Below are 18,998 nucleotides of genomic sequence, written 5' to 3'. Positions count from 1 at the left end.
CAAATATGAACCTTAACTTAAGTATTTCGTTGTAATCAAATAATCCATTTTTCATTGATTTATTTGTAAAACCACGGCAAAGTCTGTTTCACGCATTTTTAAAAAATTTTCCATTTGTTGAAAAATAGATTCAAAGTCCTATCCCATATCAAATCACATCTGCATACAAATCATATTACATATCGAATATTTATACGTTTTTATCTTCCCTAATGGATGGAAGAGCTATGAAGAATGTGCTGTGTTGATCATCTGGGATTTTCGTTTGTCAATTGATGATTATATTCCGATTAAAGATTTGTTATTTTTATGTGAAATCCGCACTTGAGTCCCAACAGCTCCCAACTGATAGAAGCTAGGGGACTACCGCATTCCCAATTGGGGTGTGTTGTGATACTGATCGGAATGGGAAAGGCAAGGAGCCGAGGAAGATGGATGTTGGGAAGTAGTTAATATTAATAAATCACTTCTTATTTTAAAACTTTTTATGTCACATCTAACAAGTGTGAAGACATGGAACTATAGCAAGCGATTTGTTAAAGTGGGTCAGATTAATTACTTCTAAAATACATAAAACAGTAGTCTTCAGCACCATTGAGATGATTTTGCACAAAAACGGTGCTATACAAATCATCATATATTATTAGTTTATTCACAGTCCTCATATGCGGATTGTAGATTGTTGTGTTGTTGTTAGGTCATGATTTCCTCATCTTCATATTTGTTGTTTACTTAATCTTCATGTTTGCTTACTTTGACCGTTAATTTCCTCATCTTCATATTTGTTGTTTACTTCGTCTTCATGTTTGTTTACTTTGACCGTTAATTTCCTCATCTTCATATTTGTTTACCATGTTTATTGATTTCCTCATCTTAATGTTTGTTTTTTTCTTCTTCTTCATGTTGTTTACTACGATGTTAATTTCCCCAACTTTAGAGGTATTTGTTTACTTTTTTTGTTGATTTCATCATCTACATGTTTATTGTTTTCTTAATATAAATGTTTGTTTAATATGATCGTTAATTTCCTAACCATCATATTTGTTGATTTCCTCCTCTCAGTGTTTGTTGATTTCCTCATCTTCACGTTAATCACTATGTTTTTTGATTTCCTCAAACTCGTGTTTATTGTTTTCTTAATCATCGTGTTTGCTTACTTTGTTCGTTGATTTTTCCATCATCATGTTTGTTGAATGTAGGTTGTGTTGGTGCTATTTCATAATTTTTATGACTTGTCCATCTTCATGTTTATTTGGCCGTATTTTATTTTGTTTTATGATTTGTTTTTCTCCATGTTTAATACAAATCTTTTTCTTGCCAGATTTGCGAATCGTCAAAAGATTCCTCGCCAAAATTATCGACATCGTGTAACAACACGCAAACTTTTCGAAACTTTTATTTTCAAAGTAATTAGGTTTTCTCTACCTTTCAACCATCAACACTTCAACCAATTTCGTATTGCCGAAAAACAATCGCTTTCTTTAGGCGCTGCAGATATAGAAAGAAGAATAAATGTTAGATTTATCGGATGTGTCCTCTCAGGGGTAAAGCAGAGAGGAGAGGCGGGAGTAACGGGCGAATCGGGCTATAAGAGCAAATCGGGAGATAGGGGAGGATAGGGCAAACGCGTAGCAAGGGCAAACCAAGGAAAGAATTGATATATTTTTATTTTTCACACCTGGTAACGTGGAGCAGAGATACGAGCGTATTTTTCAAAAGGCAATTCCAACCAAAAATAATAATATTTTGGAAAGGAAAACACTACATCAGGCCTTCGATGTGGGAAAAACGAAAACGAATTAGTTTTTTCAAGCGATTTCTTAATAATATCTTTTCATATGTTCCAAGGCAACATAGTGGATACCAGAATGCTTGACACAGCAGTCTTAAAGGTAAATATTAGATAACCAACACCTCTGCTATAGGGCATTCCAGTTATTCGCTTACTTGGCAGGGGTTTGTGCAGGCCTTGTCAGCGGACGCGTCTGCCCTCTAGCTGCGTGGTGGATTAGATTGGGAGAGGTCAAATGAGATAGAGACTTTGACACATCGTCTGCTTCAACCGGCTTTTTACGATTCTGCCCGCCAAGCAGCTGGTGGGCAGGATCATTTGCAGCCAAATTCTGGACAAACCTCACCCTATGAAACCATTCCTTTTCTAATGTACCAAACTTTTGCTTTGACCTTTTATATATATATGTATATTTTTTTTATATTAACTCCACACAGGAGGCCCTGAAGAAAATAATTTCCCTCAGGGCCTATGTCATCTTTGGGGATGCTGTGTGGAGGGTCTTTTTGTGGAGAGGAAGGAGTGAACATGGGTCTTGAAGAGTCCCATGTTGTAGGAGGGAAGAAACACAGAGGCCGGCAGTTCGTTCCACAGCCGAGCTGTTGAACTTAAGAACGAATCGTAGAAGCGACCCGTTCTCATGTGACAAATGTCAACCGTGTACAAATGTTGGGCGCGCGCTTGGCGTGTATCCCGACTACGCACCGGTGCCGAAGGGATTAATGACGCTAGTTCCTCAGAGCATCTTCCATTGTAATACCGATAGAACAAGGACAGCATACTTACCTGACGCCTGTGCTCTAAAGATTGCATTCCGTTTGTTAAGATTGGGGAATCTATCAAACGGACCGCCCGTTTCTGCACAGAGTCAAGGGTTCATATTTTAACTATCTAATAAATGGTTCCTGGAGTGGCAGCATTCATACTGTATGACATGTTTTACACAACCGTTTCGCATTGCGTCTGTCTGTAATTTTTTTTAACTTTCCGTTTTCGTTTCAACGTTGGAGCCAATGGTGGAATGAACGGTTTCTGGGGCAGAGTCACCCATAAACGTCTTCCAAATTGAAGTAACTGCATTTTAAACCCAAACATCCTTTATAAAACGATATTGTTTATTTGAATTCAGAATAACACGGTGCCTTACTGGCGTGACAACCTGTCTGCCTGACGACACGTGAACGTAGAATAAACACGTTCACGTTGTAACACGAGTACGTTGTATCGTAACTAAATCTTTTATAGTTACAACTAGGAATTATGGCAAGAATGTATACAGTATGATGCTTGTTCAGCGGCACATTCTTCTATGAGCTAGATTTGAAATTTGTGTGGTTTGTTTGTTGGGGTTTTAAAAAGACGTGGAATTCAATACGCGAATGGCGAAGGAGTAAAAAGTTAAAATGAACATCTTCCTTCTCTATCTATGGTTATACCCATCAATTTAACATATCATTGAAGAAGATGATAAAACTAATAAATCAAAACAAGACAAAGAAAAATAAATATATAACGGTCTGAACTGGGATTTTTTTTGTAATAGCTTAAATTTTCCCAATTTTTACATTAAGTACATACAATATTATACAAATTAATAAGGAAAATGGGAAACCACCAAAGCGCAGCCTTTGCGTGGGTAATATAGTTAAATACATTATATTATTGTACCTAGAAAGGTGAGCATATAAAACAAAAAATATACATATTACTATTTGTCTAGGCGGTTTGTATAAAAAGTGTTTACAAGAGTGTAAAGTGATGTTATAAGTGTTTAGTGTAATATTAAGTGTATAGTTTGTGAGAAGCATGAAGTGATACAAATTAAATAAAAAAAGTTTCAACTGCTGTATCAAAAAGCCATAATTTTAACTCTTTTAAATATTGAGGAAGTTTAGTAATCACTTGAATATTTTTCGGTAAAAGATTGAAAGTACGAGGTCCAATGAAAGTGCAGTGTGTTTGCAATTGTTTTGTGTTCGCTTGGGGAGTACAAAATAAATTTTATTTCTAATGTTGATTCTGTTTTTATTTATTTCAAATTTATTTTTGTTTTTAAAGATATATATCATAGTTTGCAAAATATATAATTTACGTAGACAGAATCCTGGGTGATGTCGCAAAACTCCGACTCCACTATGATAGTTGGTGTTGGGAAGGTGCTGTTGGAATAAGCCCCACGCAATATAACCGAAGGAACGGTCCCAAAATGTTAATTGCAATTGTGTTATTGCGACAATTAATTTTTATGCATCCGCTAAACTTGATAGATAGTACTCCTATTATTTTCCCGAGAGCCTCCTGTGTCAGGTTAATGTAAAAAAAGGTACAGTGAGTATAAGTCAAAAATATTAAACTTTTTGGATTTATTCTTACTCCGGGACGATATCTTCACGCGGTAACAAAATAAAAAAAATATATTTTAATTAGTTATCCAGTAGATACTCACAGTTTAAAAAATGATCTTAAGGCATCGCAGTAAGCGTTCAAAGACGGTTTGAAAGGGAGATATGTAAATACGAATGTTAGAGGGAGCGCGCTTATATTAAAAAACGATAATAATTAAGCAAAAATGGTGAAAGTATTTGATAAAACACGACTTATTAGAAATAGTGAAAAAATCTCTCGACAAATGCTTAAGTTGCATTTAAAGATACACTGTGAATTTTTCATGCTTATAACATCAGAACTAGAAGCTAATAACTCCGATTCCGAGACTTCACAATCTCGGAAACAAATATTCTGATCTGGGTGATATATTTCATTTGAAAACTAATCAATATAAATGTTGTATATTCTATCACTTTTATTCTTCTAGACACAAATAGACCTATGTACCCATATAACTTCTCCGCTTCTACTATTTTGTTTTGTTGAATCTTTTAAATTCAATTATATGCGTGAGGATTCATTTTTGCCATTATGTTTACATTCTTCTTTATTGTATTAATTTTTAAGTGTTTACTCTGATACAAAATGCTTGTATTTTTTTTAAGAAAAGCCCACTAGGGCGTGTAATAAATAAATAATATCAGAACCAAACGTGTTTTAAATAATTTTCGGAGCTTACTTTGTGATTTTTTTCTATCGTGGGAATTTCATATAATTAACGTTTCGGCATTACAAATGTATAGATATTATCTTCAAAAATAACATTTTTCATGACATACACAAGAAACAACCCGCTCTCGTGAAACCAATATCAACTGTAAACGGGTGTTTCGCTCCTGTCCATCGAGTTTCGCACATGTGCACCGGTGCACAGGGGATCACCAATACTATCTCTTTCGAGCAGGCTCTATTGAAATACCTATAGAACAATATCAACATGTCTACATTGCGTCTGCGCATTAGAGTTGAAATCAGTGTGTTAACAAAGGATTGCACAGAATCAAGTACAAGTACTGCAGTCCATCAAGATACAGAAGAGAATATATGTATCAATATATATGTAAGCAAACGAAAGTGGTTTCTCAAGGAAAACAAGTATTTTATCAAGAACTCAAGGCCAGAATTGGTTGCCAAAATTGCCCACTCCTGTTGGAAAAAAGCATGTTGCTAACACTAACATTTTTTTTTTCACATCCCAACATGTTAATGGGTCGTATAAAATACTTGATTTTGTCCTACGTGTAAGTAAAGTGTTCAGTAATCCGCGTAAAATTGTTAAGTCATATTTCGCATCAATCAGAAGCACGCTGGAATATACTCGTACTTCGCCAATTTGGAATCCAGAATATAAACTGTACAACGATAGCATAGAACGTATTCAAAACAAATTTATAAAATATCTTACCTCCAAATTCAACAACTACTATGAATTTATATTTAAAAACTTTGCAGCAAAGGCGAGTAGTAGCTAACTTAACACAAAATTTTTAATAATAACATCGACTGTACCAAACTTCTGTCCCTAATTAATTTTAAAATACCTTTGAGACCTACAAGACATACATGGCTATTCCACACGCTTAATTACAAAACAAATACAGCATATAATTCCCCAAATAACCGTGCTCTTCATGCATTCAATAATATTGGTCTAGCATCTCTAGCATTGACATTTTTTCCGGATTCAATGCACAAAATTTAAAAGCAGCATCTTGTCAATAATATAAACTGTTAAATGTACATACATATACACACACATATGCACACACACACACTACACTACACACTTTACCTGGTAATTACTGAAAATATCTATCATATAGAAGACATTACAAGTAAACATGGCACCGTTACCCAACTAGAAATACTTAAAATCTGTTAATGGTTTCATGACTGTAACCGATGTACTTTTTGTTTCTACAGTACAAAATCTTGTATGATGACGCTGGAATTGCGTCACCGCAGAAAAATGCGTTATCCCTTCTCTGTTCCAGGAGACTTTTAATTCCAAATGGAGATTGCGCTACCCCAACCAACATACAAAGTAATCGCCAGATTTCTGTACTTACCAGGTTGGCGATTCTTTGGTTCGATATTCAGCGGTACCCGCACTTGGGAAGAACGTTGGATTAATCACAAGTTACCGTTTTCAGTGAATGAACTAATGTGCACAATGTGCTACGAATAATCAGATTAAAAAAGCGGTTTTTCTCTCCGGTCTTTAGTCGCAGGCCTGTTTCATGTACAAAATCAAGTGCGGAGTTTGAATTCCTGCTCTATGGTTGGTGGGATCAAAACAAAGATGATAATGCCAAAAAAATGACAAACGTCATAACTAAGCAAATCTTAATATATAAAAATTCAGTCGGCTTATGTTTGTGCTCTCAAAACTCGAAAAGTAGTCAACGGATATCGCTGAAAATTTTAAAACTTGTTTTTATTAGTGCCAGAAGTATTCAAAGAGTGGTTTGAAAGGTCGTGGACGCCCGAGAAAGACTATCACTGCACCGGAACGAGATACGGAGTCGATGTAATGTTTTTAACAGTAACATTGTGGTATTCAGTAGTAAATGGTGGTAGAAGGTGGAGGCATCCGAGAAATACATTAGCATTGAGGGATCCACTTGTAAATAAAAATACAGTGTGTGGCAAGCCTACGCACGACGGAAGTGAAACTTTTAGTATTCTTCTCTCTCTCTTTTCATTTCATTCTCTCTTTTTTTCTGTCTATTGACATATTTATAAGTAGCATGTGATAAAAAAAAATAAAAGTTATAAAAATATGGGATTCGAACCCGGGTCCTGCATAACGAGTGTCGAACGCTCTGCCTCTAGACCGCGAGGAGAGGGATCTCGCGCGACGAGAACCGCGTATACAACGTGTACTCCTCAATTGACTTGTCCGGCTGTGGTTTTTACTAAAAAAACTTGTCACGCACGTCTGCGAGGGTAATTAGTCGCGTTATCGGCCTTGATTTGTAATTTTAATGATTCAAAATAAAATTAATTAATCAAAATACCGAGCGACTCTACCGGCTCGATTTGTAAGCTACATTTCGACCAAAATATCATAAAGTAAAAATATCTAAAAGTCGCAGCACGAGAGCATTTTATCACTTTTCCTCGTATTAAAGAAATCACAAAAAGAAAAACAAAATTAGTTAAAGCGCGGATCGAACCTCGGTTCTTCACGATGAAAGTCGGGCGCTCTGCCTCTAGACCGCGAAGCTGAGTTTGGAGAGTGACCTAAACTAGGTATATAATATTAGCTAGGCTCCTATAGCGAAATAATCACGGTTTTTCGTGACGGTCATGAGTCGGTTTTACTCCGGTCCTCGAAATTGCATGACGCGCGTAAAGAAGTTTCACTTCAATAAAAGACATTTCACAATGTCTCTTTCGTCCAAAACACCATAATATAAAAGCATTTCGGTGACTTCAGTAACTCCAGTCGGCGCTGCATGTTTGTCCAACTTTGTTTGTGTGTTAGCTAGTTTGTCTTGACTCTTCAACTATCAACTTCAGTTGAGCTGTTTCGCGAGAGTTAGGGGAGGAAAAGGGGGTGGGACGGCCGGGGATCAAAGGGCAAGAGCGATGGGGGGTTGTTTTGTTCCGTTTCTGAAAATTAGATTTGCGTCTGAAAGACTCTGCAGAAATTCGGATGAAAGGGTGAAATGAATACAGAATCTTTAGTACTTTAAATTGTTAATTAAATTTATATCACAAAGGTTGGACAGATATGATGGAACGTCACACAAACTTGTATTTTGACGAGAGTCCCAACTGCCCCAAACTATTCAAAAACAGTTGGACTACGGCATTTGTAATTCGGGTGTGAGACTGAAAGGAATGGAAAGGGAAAACTATAGACCAGAGAAAGGTTGGGAAGTATCTGGCTATTCAGATTTGGTTGGATGGTTACGATCCTTGACTACGAATGTGAAGGTCGCTGATTCAAATCCCGACTTGCGCAAGTATTTGATCAATTTGTGTTATTTATTAATTTTAATAATATTTATTATTCTTGCAGCACGTTACAGAAGAACGAAGAAAGGAAAAGACCGCCATTTGAAATTAAAACGTTATAACGAAAATTATGTATGATAACGAAAGCAATTTTTTTTAGACAATGTGTAGATAGTCCCACGAAGCTGCCACATGGCTGCTTGTCTGCAGGTTCTATCTCAATATACAATTATAATACAATATTTATATCTTAAATTCAATATCTCCCGTTATATAAAATAAATAACAGACTCTTACATACAATCATAGAACTTACTAAAGCGTCCCAAGTACACAAACACTTTGAATGACAATACGATAACGTACATTCAAAAGTACAAGACAATATAGCACACAGATAACACACATTCAAAAGTAATACATATACGATAACACACATTGAGAGTGAGTAACATCGTACTGTAGCACAATGCAATAGAATTAAAATTCGAGTTAACTAAGTGAAAATTGTTATTTTAATTTTTTTTTCTGGAAATAAAAAGCTTGTTAGTGAAAGGAAAAAAAAAAATAAATACATTCATTTTTTTTTTTTTTTTTTTTGATAAATTAATGTTTTTAAAGACAAGATTTTATTTATGCATAGCACAAAGGATAACAATTATTTTTATAAGCAATAATTGTTCGCCTGAAACACTCATCCACATTGAAAAAATCTCCTGATAAAAAATACATGACGCCAACGGGACTCGAACCCGTGTCCATTCGATTTCCGGTCGAAAGCTCTGACCACTGAGCTATGGGGGCTTATTTCTTACCCGAGAAAATATTCAATATATGCTAGTGTTTCATTCAACAATTACTGCTTTTTACATTTTTTCACCTGAGAACAACCAACTTTATTTTTATATGAGAAAGGCATTGTAAGTGCTAAATCTCTCACTAGATGGCGTTGATACAAATTGTATACATTTTTTAAGTGAAATACTTGGACTTGTCAAATATTATTTATTATTTTTTTTTGATAAATTAATGTTTTTAAAGACAAGATTTTATTTATGCATAGCACAAAGGATAACAATTATTTTTATAAGCAATAATTGTTCGCCTGAAACACTCATCCACATTGAAAAAATCTCCTGATAAAAAATACATGACGCCAACGGGACTCGAACCCGTGTCCATTCGATTTCCGGTCGAAAGCTCTGACCACTGAGCTATGGGGGCTTATTTCTTACCCGAGAAAATATTTAATATATGCTAACGAAAACGATACCATTACGAAAACGATACGATAACGAAGACATCAAAAACTTATCAACATTGAAAATCTTGTATTCTTCTTTAGTTCGAAGTCAAGTCGAATACAATTATTCTATCTGGTCTCGTCACTTTAAAATCCACTCTGATTCCATTGAAAAAATTCAGCATAAATTTGTAAGATATATTAACTCTAAACTTGGTCTACCAATAGATACTATAAATTACAAGCACTTGGTGAAAGAATTAAAATTATTAAAAATCTCTGATGGACACGTTCACGACTTGACTTTTATTTTTTAAATTGATAATGGAATTATAGACAGCTTTGATTTATTGAGCCTGATCACCTTCAACTAGAACTACTCGATCAAAAATTATTTTTAATCACAAAGACAATATCAGGACTGAGTAATTTAGATACTCACTTTTACAGATATTGTAGATGTTTTTAACTGCACGGAATATAGTTACAAGAAGGATATAGTAACATACCTCAATATTATTAATAAATAAGCTAAGTATAATACCATTTCGGTACATCCGAATTACATTTCGGCCCGCAGATACTTTAATAGTACACAACTGCTGACCCTGTACAAATCGCAAGTGCGCCCTACTGTCGAATTTGGCAGCCATCTCTGGTCCGGAGCCCCTAAATACCTGAAAAAAACCCTTGACTCTGTGCAGAAAGGGGCGGTCCGTTTGATAGATTCCCCAATCTTAACAAACGGACTGCAATCTTTAGAGCACAGGCGTTAGGTAAGTATGCTGTCTTTGTTCTATCGGTATTACAATGGAAGATGCTCTTAGGAACTAGCGTCATTGATCCCTTTGGCACCGGTGCGTAGTCGGGATACACGCCAAACGCGCGCCCAACATTTGTACACGGTTGACATTTGTCACACGAGAACGGGTCGCTTCTACGATTCGTTCTTAAGTTCAACAGCTCGGCTGTGGAACGAACTGCCGGCCTCTGTGTTTCCTCCCTCCTACAACATGGGACTCTTCAAGACCCATGTTCACTCCTTCCTCTCCACAAAAAGACCCTCCACACAGCATCCCCAAAGATGACATAGGCCCTGAGGGAAATTATTTTCTTCAGGGCCTCCTGTGTGGAGTTAATATAAAATTTTTTTTTTAAGAAACATCCATTTTAAAATGAATATTTCCATAGAATTTATAAACTATAATAACATATGTACCGAAACCAGACTTGTCAAACTATCAGATATAATAGATAGTTTTAACAGATATAATATTTTTATTCAATATTATTAAATCCCTAGTTGACAGTCCTGGCATTAATTACATTCATGTAAATTAATTTGGCATTAATTTACATGAATGTACCTGCCAGACAAACTCGAAGCAAAGACACTTTTAAACGTAACAATAACCTCAATACTAACTACTCATTCACAAATTTCAAGAATTCATCACTTTGCAAACAAACGCTGTGAACTTGTTGATAAATTTGGTGTTAATAATTTCGTGGATTTCAAAAGGCAACTAATTTCAGACCTATTTGCTCGTTATTAAATTTTATTATTTCTTGTCTTTTTTTTAAATCTTGTCTCTATACCTTCCCACTAGTACATCGCTTACTCCTTTTAAGTTTTGTTTGTTTTTAACACACATATTAATGACTGTATTCATGTACGAACATACTTGCTTTCCCGCAAACTCTGAAATAATGATTTTCTTTTCTTTAATCAATGCTCCACGAATTATGGTTACCATTCACCAATGTCCAAAATGGTCAAACTTGTCAACTCAAGACAGGACCTTGAATTTTTTGGTATACGCCTTAATGATTTTTGTAATTACACAAGTAATATTTTATATTGATGTAGCAAAAGTCGCGAACTCCATCACAACCTTGGTCTTGGCCTGATGCTATCTTTATTGTTTATGTGCCCTATTTTTGTAATAGCAGTAATTTTTTAATTATCCTGTATAGTAAAATTTCTCCTTGTGTAATATTTAATGTGTTTAAATTGGACATGATCACTTAGTAAATAAATATAGTATACTTTGATTTGATTACCATTTCAGTCCCCATTATTTATTCTATATTTTACCTCACGTTTTCAGTTTGCCTGGTTTGAAACAAACATGAATAGTTGTATGCATATACAAATGTACAATGTACATACTTACTTTATATTTGAAGCTTTCTTTTATTTACAATATCAGGGGTTAATATTTGGTTTTGATGTTAATCAAAGTATTAGTATTTGAGTTGTTTTTATATAGTTATGTATGCATGTATCCTGTTACACTTGCATACATAAATCGTCAATTTTCCTTATAAGCGCGAAAAAGGACGTTAATTATGAAACGAAAAATAAGCATGCAACGTTTCCATACAATCTAGTTAAGTAAAACAATGACAGATGACAGATAAATAATGTCGACCATCTCAAACTGTACGAATATCGATACCAAAATAGAGCACGTCCTTTTCTCACCCTGAATCCAAACGAAAATGATGCTGAACTGAGCGATGATATTCATCCATATAAAATAATAAACAACCTATTACAAGAATATTTTTTAAACAAAATTATATACAACTAGAATGTTCACAGACATAATACAAGGACGTGCGATGAAAATAGACTACCGAAAAAGGACAAAGCCAATGCACAATACAGTTTACTATTTTTTTTTTTTTTTTAAAGAAAGACAAACATTCCCGGGTTACGAATAACCTGACAATATTTGAAAATCTCCTACTACCACCACAGAAAGCGGAAAATGTTGCTTGTGTTGTGATGGAGGACTTAGCCAGCCGAGGAATTGAACACACTACGCCTGGGTGGGACCCAAGCGCGATGTCAACTCGGCCACCGACCGGTCAAATAGAATTATATAGAAGGATAAAATATTCTAGTGGGCTGCCGGAAACTACAATATTGTATAGTAATTGGTAGATTCAAGATGGCTTGTGGGAGCCACATTTTAATTGGTAGATTCAAGTTAACTTGTAAGAGCCACATTTTAATTGGTAGATTCACGATGGCTTGTAGGAGCCACATTTTAATTGGTAGATTCGAGTTGGCTTTTAGGAGAAACATTTTAATTGGTAGATTCACGATGGCTTGTAAGACCCACATTTTAATTGTTAGATTTAAGATGGCTTGTAGGAGGCACATTTTAACTTTTAGATTCAAGATTTCTTGTAAGACCCAAGCCACATTTTAATTGGTAGATTCACAATGGCTTGTAGAAGCCACATTTTAATTGGTAGATTCAAGTTGGCTTGTAGGAGCCACATTTTATTTGGTAGATTCACGATGGCTTGTAAGAGCCACATTTTAATTGGTAGATTCGAGATGGCTTGTAGGAGCCACATTTTAATTGATAAATTCAAGATGGCTTGTAGGAGCCACATTTTAATTGATAAATTCAAGATGGCTTGTAGGAGCCACATTTTAAGCAAGAGTATGCAATTTATAATAACTTTGTCATTTGTAAACATAGATGTACAAATAACTGATATAAAAATTACTAAAAATAACGCCACAAGCTTTGATAAAATGGCGTTATAAGTATCGTGGAAAATGTTCGAAAAAAGTTTCATGTAAATCGCAAATTAGTCCGTCATCAATCCACAAACAAAATTCTCCCACTTAAATGATGATTATATGAGGAAGGAAAATAATATTTATAGGTTATTTGTAACCGTGTGTTTTTCAGGTACAACCCAAACTATCCCAAAGTAGTTGTCTTTCAATTAAAACAGTCGATTACTTTACCCGCAAAACTAACTAACATAACAGATAACATGGCATCCGTCTTACCCCTGCCACCTGCCTACCATTCCCGCATAGGTAGGCAGTGAATAATTGAGAAGGCAGACCACAGATGTCAGCCAACTTGTAGTTTATTACCCTTCATGACGTCACAAACGCCGACTCCTCGCTACTACTGCTAGATACTTGTGCGGAGTTTGCACGTTCTCAACTCTGGCATAGTTAGTTGTTTGCTTGTTTATTTGTTTGTCTTATAAATAATACTATGTGATATTGTCATGGGTTATTTGGTGTTGATTTTATAGTATTGTTCTTGGTTTGTGATAGAACCTTGTTGAAGGGTGTTCAATAAAAACTTTCTGGTTGAAAACACCTTAATAATGTTTAGTGTTTATTATGTTTGATTTTATTGGAGATTTATTTATATAATAATATGAATAGCCGAAGTACCGTACGAAGTACGTGTTTTACGTAGAGCTTTTCGAAACTAGATAAAGACATTGGTTGTTTGGTTAAAACGATCCTAAACCTGGCTCAAGGCCGGCTTTACCACACCAACGTTAAAAATCTAATTATTAAGACTGCCGTGGTAAATGAAAACAGTGTCTTTCTTCAGAGTTTGGTAACTGACAGAAACATTCGAGACGATGAGATTGAACTGGATGCCCCCTTACCGTCGATGGCATTTCTGGCACGTGTTCCAGCAGCTCCTCGCCAACTGGCATATCCACGACTGCACCGGTACACTGTACGATGTCTTCCTCCTTGATCAGCTTATCGTTATCAAACACTTCCACTCCCATGTTGTCAGGCTCCAAATTCAAGACCACTTCCTTGAGAATGGATGAGAACTCCACCATCTCATCAGCCTGGATATACTTCAGACAATACCGTCTCCAATCTCCTCCAAATCGGACTTTGGGACAACTCCCACGATCTCCTGATGGGTGAGATTTCGGCTCCCCTCTGAGTGCATGATAGTTGAAGCTTCCTGGAAGCCACAGACACAGCTGGGATAATGAACTTGCTGATCTAAGAAGAGGCAGAAGCCCTTATAATCGTAATTATTAAATGTATTTATATTATTTTGTGTCTAGAAACAGCTTCACAATTCACCCGAAAATTATATTATGTTGGAATATAACTAGAACCAACTATTTTGGCACTTATTTTCGGAGTGTCATTACATCCGCTAAAATCATTAATAAGATGTTAGTACCTAATTTCTGAGCTGTAGCCAGAATTGGATTGATTGACCACCTTCTGCGTAGTTCCTTAGTTAACCCTATAGAAACAATGCAGAACTATACAATAATGACCGGCCCTAGTCCAACCTTTAGGGGCGGCCCGACCGTTGAATAATTAAATACCACCTACTTACTTCCTTACAAGAAATAACAAGACTTGACGTTTGCCACTCAGTACGCCTTCACTACCCCGGAGGTGAAAACTAAAAGGTTTTTTTTTGTGTAAACACTACATTAGAGTACCAACTATTTGAATTAACCTAAGGAACACCAGTATTTTTTTTTAAATATGAATATTCACCTTAAACATAAATACTAGTATTTTTTTGACGGAGTACAAGTGACGTCATACGTGCCTTGATTGTGACGGTTAACAACAATGTCAATCCCCCTCGGGTCGGTATGAAAAGAAAAAACACAAATGAATTTTTTTTTTTTTTTTGTAATTATTATTTTTTTTTAATAATATGTTTACATGGTACATAATTCATTTTACATCTTGGGTTTTTTTACTACTCTTCCATTGAAAGCATTTGCTTGTGTATGGAAGGGGAGTGTACATAAATGTTGTTGTTAGTTAGTACTTAAATAATTCATTGTATATAAATAATGTATGTTTGCTGTAGTATTTTTTTTGATAGTAGTGAAGGATAATATATTAATATAATAAATTTTAAAAAGAAAGGAAGTTATGGAAAACTAAGGATATTTGTGAGATTAATTAGTTTTTTTTTCAGAATATTTTTAAAGTGTCTCTTGACAGAGAGCAGTATTCGGGTTTTATCATTAATGCTTCTGATTTCTTCTGGTAGACGATTGAAAAAAGTTCTTCCCTGGTAAGTATAATGATGTTGTGCAAAAGACGTATTTAGTTTTGGGCATAGAAAAACATGTCTAAGTCGCGTTCTGTTTTCATTTAAAAATTGATATTTATCTTTTAAATAAATATTTGAGTATAATTAGTATACGCATCACAACTTGGTACACGTGAGGTAGAAGTTTAAATGCTGACCCCGCCGACCAATCACAGGGCGTTTGAGTATTTTTATTAATTCTACATGTAATTATATATATAACAATACATTTATTCAAAATCTGCGTTTGTTTATTTATACGAATATATGCTTTTTAAGTAATAATATTTTTCACTCATGTTCCTTATTCAATTAAAGTCACCTTAAGTACTTACTACACAGTTACTTAGGGAAGGTTATTGGATAAATGACTAGCTTTTTCTTGAAGTCCCCGGCGTCACCCGGGTTTTACACAGAGCTTTTTGATATCTAATGTAGACAATGACCTTCCTATTTTTTTGAAGATCAAGTGTACAAAAGTTTATAAGTCTCGGAATAAAACTGTAGATTTGTACACAAATCAAATCCATGCCACGACTACTAGAATTACACACAAAAAACCTAACTAAATAACTAACCATCACGCCGTTTCCCCGCAGGGGTAGGCAGAGAGGACGGACCACCAAACAACTCGGTCTTGGCACACACTTCTTGCCTCATTCACATTCATACATCGTCTCATACATACTCTTATATTATTCTGACTCTTGACATAGCCCGACTCGAGTATCTGATTCACTTGATCGCGCCATGTCTTCCTCGGGCGTCCCCGACTTCTGCTACCATTCGCATTTGCATCATATATCCTCCTTACACTCCTATCTTCGCTCATTCGCTCTACATGCCCAAACCATCTAAGCGTCCCTTTCTCAATCTTACTCATTACGCTTACATTAGCCTTTCACTCTTTGCGGATCTCCACATTCCTCACACGATCAAACATGGTTTTACCACACATACGCCTCAGGGATCTCATTTCAACAGCATTTAATCTACTTTCATCCTTTCTTTGCCAGTTCCATGCCTCACTTCCATACATCAAGGTAGGTACCAGCACTCCGTTGTGGACTGCTAACTTCGCTTCTTTTGCCTTTTTTTTGTTAGCGCCATCGGCGTTCAGTCCTCCATTAACGGAATTACCTGCATTTACACTTCTTTCAATATCTCTGTCAGCCTTCCCATCTCTCTAGAACAGACTTCCTAAATACACAAACTCATCCACCTGCTCCAAGTATTCCTCATTCACAGTTATATTGCACACTGTTTTCGTACTCTCTCTTTCAAACACCATTACTTTAGACTTACTTACATTCATCATTAACTTATTCTTCATACATACTTCGTTCATCCTAGACACGAGAGACTGTAGATCATCTGTACTATTAGCAATCAGCACCGCATCATCAGCATACAACAGGCAACATACTTTCAAATTGTTCAAACATAATTTCAATTGTTGTTCAAACATAATTTCAATTGTTTTTTCTAATATGAAATTTATTTAGCACGCACTAAAGTTTCAACATTAAAAAAAACATATTTTTTGACTTGACTTTTTTTTACATAAATCACACACATTGATGAAAATAATTTCCCTGAGAATTAATGAAAATAATTTTGGGATGCTGTGTGATATTTTTTTAAGAGAGGATGGAGATGAAGTTCTGGGAAGGAAAAAGGTATGAGGGTTGGGTATGAATCTAGAGATTAGTGTGTCTAAGAGTGACGAACATATGAACATATCCCTCCCACCGTGGCGCAAGGCGATGGGTCGAGAAAACAGTTGGAGAGGTGAAATGGTCTCCTCAAACCAGTCACTCCCGATCTGACCCGTCACGAAGTCGGTGGGCAGGCGTACCCTAAACACACCACACCCGATGAACCCGGGCACCCCTGATAAATCAACAAACGTAGCGAAACACTTGTCTAATTTTAAAGAATGTAATTCTCCCTAAGTAGGTATAATTTCGTCGATGTGTCATTTTGTCCTTGTGAAGATCTGGCAGTGGTATTTGAAATTCACGCCTGTGTGATTTCGTCCAGACACCAAATCTTTCATACTGATATAATGAAATAACCTTCACTATAATACTACGTCTTCAATTATACAGGGTGTATCGGCAAGTACCCGACATACTTTAACCAGCTATTCCTTAGCACATTTGGAGTAAAAAATATAGTGGGCGCTTTGCTGTCCGGTAACATTTTTTTCCATTAAAAACAAAAAATAAATAAAAAAAATCCACACTCCGTCACTGTCATTTGCATTGTTTCTCGTGTTCAACAGCTGTTATTAGCAAGTATGTCAAAAAGTGTCCTCGCTCTTTCGTACACACTAAATAATAATAGTTAAAAATGAGACGAATGGTGCCGTGCCATTTCGTTGTGATTGTAAAAGCGCGCCGACGTAGGTACGTACGTACATTATTCAACGAAACTCGAACAAAATATTGCCAGACGGGTTTTCAAACTTTGACAAAGGATAAAACATTGGTGACATGTTGTGAAAATATGAATAGTATTTTTTTTATTAAAAATAATGTTACCGGACAGCAAAGTGCCCATAACATTTTTTACTCCAAATGTGCTAAGGAATAACTGATTAAAGTTTGTCGGGTACGTGCCGATACACCCTGTATAAGATGTGATTTTGCTTGGATTGGTTTTGAACCATTGACCTCTGCGCCAAAGTACTACATATAACCTGTCACAGGGACTGTCACATTTCTAGCCATCCTCTACTGAATTCCCAAGGTCGAAAAACAATATTCAATTATACTGAAGAATAAGAGAGAGATAGCAGTCTTCATGGCTCTGTAAATCCTGTCGCAAATAATCTTCCCTTATTTCACAAATCCACCAGCGAATTTTCTCTCACAAACCTTTTTCATAATAACTGTTACGTACGCCATTTTATTAATGATGTTTTTCTTGCGAAGTTTGCGATATTACTTCTTAGAGATCGCGTGTACAGAAAGTTGAGAAAAAATTAAGGTTACTATAATCCAATAAACATATCGCACTGAGAAAATATCCTAATATTGAATATTGCATTTTTTAGAATTCCTTCATTACAAATTGTTCAAATCAGGTGAAAAAAAAATAGCAGGCCCTTAACGGTTAAATGGATAGGTTTATTTATTTATTTATTTATTTATTTATTATTATTACATTTATTACATACAAGATATACAAATATAAAAGGAAGCTTTGACTGTCCAACTAGGAAGTTTCCCGTTTTAGGACAGTCAAATTGGCAGGTTGCGTGTACATAATTCCAGGTAGGTACATGTAAAATATAAAATAAAATTAAAATATAACATATAAATGTAAGAAAGAAAAATAGAAAGAAAATATTTTTTTAGGAAAATACAATTTAGCAGTAATGAACAATAAAATCCAGATAGGTACATGTAAAATATAAAATAAAAATATAATATATCAATGTAAGAAAGAAAAATAAAAAAAATATTTTTTAGGTAAATACAAAATACAAAATCGAGGAAATCAACTCAGACTACGTTTTTTAATAATTTTTCGGAATCTGTCCTACCTAAGTCTAATAACCATTTATTAATTTTAGTACCGAAGGCTGATAATTCACATAGTTTAAATTGAGAGGGGATTTTGTTGTATATTTTTGGTCCCAGGTATGAGAAAACTTTTTGATAAGCCGCAGTATTGCTAGTTGGAATAGAAAGGTTTCTTAATAAACTTTGAGTTAAATACAAAT

At 35.3% G+C, this 18,998-nt stretch overlaps 1 pseudogene; it reads right to left on the bottom strand.

Annotated features, from left to right (window-relative positions):
- Positions 1-1,943: 1,943 nt before the first annotated feature.
- On the bottom strand, positions 1,944-18,177 carry LOC149409962 (ATP synthase subunit alpha, mitochondrial pseudogene; annotated as a pseudogene).
- Between the last annotated feature and the right edge of the window lie 821 nt (positions 18,178-18,998).

Source organism: Hesperophylax consimilis, chromosome 29, assembly GCF_061612785.1.
Source record: "Hesperophylax consimilis isolate HC1 chromosome 29, BYU_Hcon_1.0, whole genome shotgun sequence".
Lineage (NCBI taxonomy): Eukaryota > Metazoa > Arthropoda > Insecta > Trichoptera > Limnephilidae > Hesperophylax > Hesperophylax consimilis.
Note: the sequence above shows the minus strand (reverse complement) of the source record. Positions and strands in the feature narration are given on the sequence as shown.